Here is a 6,191-nt window from a genome sequence, read left to right as displayed (position 1 = left end):
TGAACAAACATCAGAATGGTAAGAACAACCTAAAGTGACAGAAACCATCTTTTGAGAAAAAAATTGTTTGACGTGTCCTCTAGATTTTTTTTGTTTTGTCCATGACCCATCCACCAACATGGAGGAGGCTGCACTTATGGTCTTTACCAGCAAGTTACGAAGAAGACACTAGATCCTCACTTTTGGGGAGAAAGTTTATTTCTTCAGACCCAACAAACCTCTTCCAGTGGCTTTAGACACTCTTTACAGATTTGTTTTATTATCTATATTACAACAGAATGTGTATTGGATGTGGATTTGCAGGGCTTTCTGTCAACAAGGAGACCTCATTGTCCTCTGTAAGAAAAAGGTTGTAAAGAAATCGGCGCTGGTTAAAATTGTCTAACCTTCCCTGTGTGTCACAGCCTTTAATCTTACAAAGTCAAACAAAAAAGCTCCATTGTTGATGGAGACCACATGATATCACTCATCTCAGTGCTTTATGAGTAGCTTAGAATAAAGATTTCAGAAACCACAAATAAAAAGGTTTCTTCCCCCCCGCCACCAGTGGAGGGACGAGAGCATTCTGCCAGCATGGAGTCACCGGAGTATTAAAACACGACACGGGTTCAGCATTCAGACGCAATTAAGTTGCCGTACACAAATTTAGAAGATCAGAGAAACAATACCACATCAAGTTCTCCTCTGGGGGTTTATCACACAGCAGCCTGATCTGGAAGGTTTGGCTGGGACGACAAGTTTGTGCTTAATTATTTCAAGGCCTGTGAGGAAAGCGGGCTTGTTAGAAGATTTATTGGCTTTTGTGACTTTGTGTTGAGTTCTGCAGTCAGGACGCGTTGCACTCTGTCATTCCCGTCTTTATGCGTCTCTCGCTGTCATCACGACTAATAAAAACATGGCCGACTGAATCAAGGTTCCTCGGAAACGTGACTCATGTGTCGCTCCCCTCTCTCCACTCGGAAGATCACACGCAGAAGAGATCACGTGTGACCCTGTGAAGTGATCCTGCAAACCGCACTATGAAAATATCATAAAAGTGGGTTTCGAAATGAAATGTTGAAAGCAGAAAATGTTAATGGTAAGTCCATGAACATAATTATTGCGTATGAATACAAATAAATGAATCTTTTGAAAACTTTGAAATCCTGTCCCTTGCCCACAGGCTCTGCAGATTCCCATGCAGAATAGAGAGTTGAATCCATATGTAATCACACGCCTTGCTCTGTTGAGCTTTTTACTGACACGTTTATTGACTTGATTCTTTTGTGCTATATGTGAGCGACCTGTTTGTGTGAAGCTGGTTTACGCAACTTTTAATAAACAGCTGCCACTGCGCCCACACGTGGCAATTAAAATATGATTGTAATACAGGAGAGTTAAATGTATGAATGTGCAGAGTGTGTACTTTATTCTAACCGTTAATTAATTTTTTGGCATTTTGAAATGGCAAGGGAAATTTTTAAATGTGACTTTATCTTTGTCATTATTAACTCGATGATTAACCTGTTTTTGAGTCACAGTGGCTAAAGCAAATATCTCAGGCAGTTTTCAATGGAGCGTTGGAACTTGCAAAACATATCAAGGATAACGACCTGTGGGCCGCCGTCTTTTTTGTTATTTTAATTTGAATGACAAATGTAAGGCCCCAGCAGGCGACATGTACTACATTACATATTCATGCTGTAGACCTATTGCACATTATTCATAGTGAAAAAGGATATCTTGCACAAACGTGTGCACAGGCTGACACACAACACACACACACAACTTCCATTGGGTCTGCAGGCCTCTGCCAAAGAGTTGGGTCTGCTCTCTTTGTGCTTCTCCCCTTCTCTCTCTATCTCTCCCCTCTCCCTCACACACACACAAACACACACACACACACACACACACACACACACACACACACACACACACACACACACACACACACACACACACACACACACACACACACACAAACACACACATGACCCTTTAATTGTTTTTCATTCTTCACCGGCGAGTGTGTTCCTGTTCAGTTACATTCGTTAAATGTGATGTGGGAAACATTCCCCTGCTGGTCTCAGATCAACTCGACTCCCGTGTCTGGAGACGTTAGGACTTTATTTTCGTTAAACTCTCGTGCCAGGTTTGTTTCATAGTCCCCTATTTTGAGCCTAAAGCTTTTTGTTATAACACAGTTTTTCCTGCAGCCCTTGAAGCCTTTATTATTTTTATCTCGCAACGCTCACACCCACTCGCTCTGCAACACGAAATATGAACCTGCTGAACGTTTAATTCAATAATAAACTAAAACATGAAGTTTTCCCAATAGTGCCGGTGTTTTTGTGGAGTTGCACTGTCTGGTTCAATTGGAACTTTATTGTCCTGCAGGGAGAGACACGGCCGAACAAAGTTTTCACAGTCGTGGCAAGTAACATGTAAACACATTATGTCATTCTGTATTTAAATATAGTCTATGGTCTTGTGCCGTCACACCATTAACTTTTAGTGTGGAATCATAGAACAGCAGTGATTTACCACTACAGTGAAATACATAAATATATATGACTTTTTTTCTGTGGTCTTTTCTGTTTGTCTTCTGTCAGCTCCAATTTTTTTTACAGGTTTTTAAGCTCACATGAGGCTTAAGGCCTTAACACAGTAAGCGTTAAAACTGGATTTGTCATGTAGCCTTTGCCTGAGGCTCAACATAAAGTCTCCTACACCAAAACCCACAGTCAGACATGCACTGAACTCCAGACAGTTTCCTGAAGTCTTCCAGAGGGGCTGGATGTGAGTATGCAAATGTCCCAGTGAGTTTCCCCGGTCCCAAAAAATGTCTGAATGAGCCCATGTGAGAATACTATCTAGAAAATTAACAGAGTTAGGGAAATAGGCTAAAAGAATACGAATATATCTGGATATAAAGATACTTGGTCGACCTGAAAGACATTAGTTTCAAGAGCTTTTATTGATAAGGGCAGATGACATTGTTAATGTGTTGTAAACAAAAACACCACAGCAGAATTTATACAATACGAATTACCGGACATTTTTTTGATGCCGTGAGAATCTGACCAGGACAAAGGGCCCAAAATGTCCGAGTCCACCTTTAATTTATCATGTTACCTTCCTCTGTAATAAATACTAAATGTTTTCCCATCCCTCTTGTACCATGCAAACGAAAGAGCGATAAAATCTTCTATATTTATTGAAGTGACACTAAAAAATATTGAGATGCAGTTATAGGCTTAATACTCACTGTATATATATATATATATATATATATATATATATATATATATATATATATATATGACCAAATATTAAAATTGAGTGCACCGTTTTGGGAAACACACCAATTTGCTTTCATACCGAGAGTTAGCCTGAATGAGAAGATTAACACCGTTCTCGAGTCTGCATGCTCAATAAGATGCAGGATGAAACAGGCTAGGTTCCAACACTTAGTCAAGGCCTCTTGGATCTATTTAACCGGCAGATTATTTCCTTCCTGTTAACTCCGAAGTTCAGCTGCATTGCCGCTTTCATGCTTGGGCGACAACCATGGTAACCCTTTGGTCTGATTACGTCGGTCCTACACTTGTAAAGTTAAAATGGGAGAAGTTTGTCCATTACTGTCCTTAACACTGCAGAGGGCTCCCATTGTGCCATGACCTTGTGCCTCTTTATACAGTGCATGCGCTTCCATTAGTTTCGGTCCGACCTCCCTTTATTGCCGTGGACTTCTGAAGATTGACCTCACTGTAGCAGAAATAGCAGAGCGGGTGTCATGGTTACGTTCGCCATCAGGGACCATCGTGAACCCAAAACCACTGTTGCTCTCGACCTGGGATCTCATACGTCCCAAATTAAGTAGAAGGTACGGTGATAGGATTTACGATAGGAGGTCAGAAATAATTACAGCGTGCAGTCATTTAAAGATAGCTTGTGGCCATTTTGCAGAAATCCCTCATCTTCTCTCTCTCTCTCACTCTCTGTGTTTCCGACCTCCCCCCCTTACCTTGGCCTTTCTTTACCTCGCTCTCTCTCTCTCAGCACACGGGCCGACAACATGGGACACTACACTGTGCCGTATATATTAACTGACAGGAGTTATGCTTGTCACACCCTCTCTCCCTGCGTCTCCCGGTGAAGGGAGTTCACGCGAAGTTCACGTTTCTTGGAGAGTTTTGGCCGAGGCCGACGAAAATAAGCAAAGCGGAGGAGAGCGCGGCGGAGCAGAGGTTAGTCAATTACAAGGCTCGACACTAGTAACTAACTTCTAACAAGCAAATTCTTGGCTCGTCTGTGTGTGTGTGTTTGTGCGTGCGGGACGGGGAAAGGAGAAAAGTGGTGCGGGTGCACACGGCCTGTCAATGGAGAACGGGTGTTTGTGTGTTTTTGCATGCAGGGACACATGTTTTTTCGTGAGGGATCGTGTGTGAAATGTGGGGAGCAGGACAAACAGTGCAAAAGGAAGGGACAGATGTGCAATTACACCACAGGGAGCCGGGGACAAATGACAGGGCCGCCCGTTAAACAATCAGCATGGAAGATCGATGGCCTCAGTGATGGAAGTGCTGGTCTGGAGAAGAGAAAGTTAAGAATTTTTCCCCCTGAAACTTGGTTTTCTTCCCTCTGTCCTCTGACTCGTTTTGACTGAAGCAACAATACGACACTGTGTGGCTCCAAATCTTACAGCACAAGTGGGACATCGATCACCATGACTACCACTTTGTTATTCTCTCACGCACTGTATCACCTCATCTCATCTTATCTTAGAAATCTGAAAAACACACACACACCCAAACATGCTTCGCTGTGCCACGGATCAAATGCTCACGTACCTGCCCATGCCAGGAACACATGGATGTTATTAGAACTGTCACAAAGTTGCTTCTCGGTGTAATGTGCTGTCTCTTGTTTTGCAATCCCTATGTCGAGACTGCGGCGTGGTTCTAATCTATTAACCCATCTTTGCAGGAGACTTGAAACATCCCGGGGCTGTGAGAACTGGCTATATTTTGGATGATCCCTGATGATGCACAGAGGACACACGCCAGAGAAGGGGAAACTTCACCCAGGATCCGTTTAACAAAACAGTGGGGATGCAAAACTTCCTTGTGTTTTTTTGTCCTCTGGCGATTGGAAAGGAAAATAGTTCCCAGGTTGTGTTTTTTGGGAAAGGGACAAGGTGAAAGACGTTTTTTATGAGCTCAGTTCAACTAAAGTTTGAAAATGTCAAAATCAGCTCACATTGGGATTTTAAAGAAGGGCACGATAACGGATTTCTTAGAATTTGGCTGTATTTCCTCATTCTGCTCATTTTGTTCTTTAATTTAAATTAAATGCATACATTTTTTTTTGTTACTGTACCACTGTTTAAACAATGTGATTTTTGCATGTAGCCACTTATGCAGTCAGGTGTTTATTTCACCAATGGAAGTTTGGGGCTCGGTGTTCTGCCCAAAAACACTTTTATGAGGAGTCCTAACGTGCACACCATGTGGTGATGTGTGGTATGACGTCTTGGATTTGAACCCAGTCCGTGACCTTTGCCGAACCTCGTCCCTCACACGGTTTAAACTGACCACTGTCTCTCCAGCTAAAAGGAAAACATTCAACTTGCTTTCAACTTTCAACTCCACCTGCCGCCTCTTGATATTGTATCAGAAATCTAAATCATATGAAATCAGAAATGTTAAAACGTGAGGAATGTGTCTTGGGGCGACTCTGGGAAAAGAAGGAGCATAGGGGCGGAAATCAAGCTGCTCTTACAAATACCATATGGAATGCATATATGTATGAATTTACAAACACACACACACACACACAAACACACACACACACACACACACACACAGTTACACACACTCACCAAGTCTGCTTGTTTACAGGGATTGAAAGTGCTTGTTTTCCTCATCGCTGCACTTACCTCTGAGCTTCTCTTATTTGGGATGATTAGGCTACAACAAGTTTGCATGACATTGTTTACTCCAAACGTTTGTAAGTCTAAGTGTGTGTGTGTGTATGTGTGTGTGTGTGTGTGTGTGTGTCTGTGTGTGTGTGTAACTCTATTCTGGAAGTATACAAGGTAGCAGGCCCAGCCAATCCAAGAATGTGTTTACAAAGCCTAATCGCAGACCAGTCGGATAAAACTATATATGTAACTCAGCTCAAAATGTCAATAGAAAATCTCTCCTCCT

This window comes from Limanda limanda, chromosome 16, assembly GCF_963576545.1.
Source record: "Limanda limanda chromosome 16, fLimLim1.1, whole genome shotgun sequence".
Lineage (NCBI taxonomy): Eukaryota > Metazoa > Chordata > Actinopteri > Pleuronectiformes > Pleuronectidae > Limanda > Limanda limanda.
Note: the sequence above shows the minus strand (reverse complement) of the source record.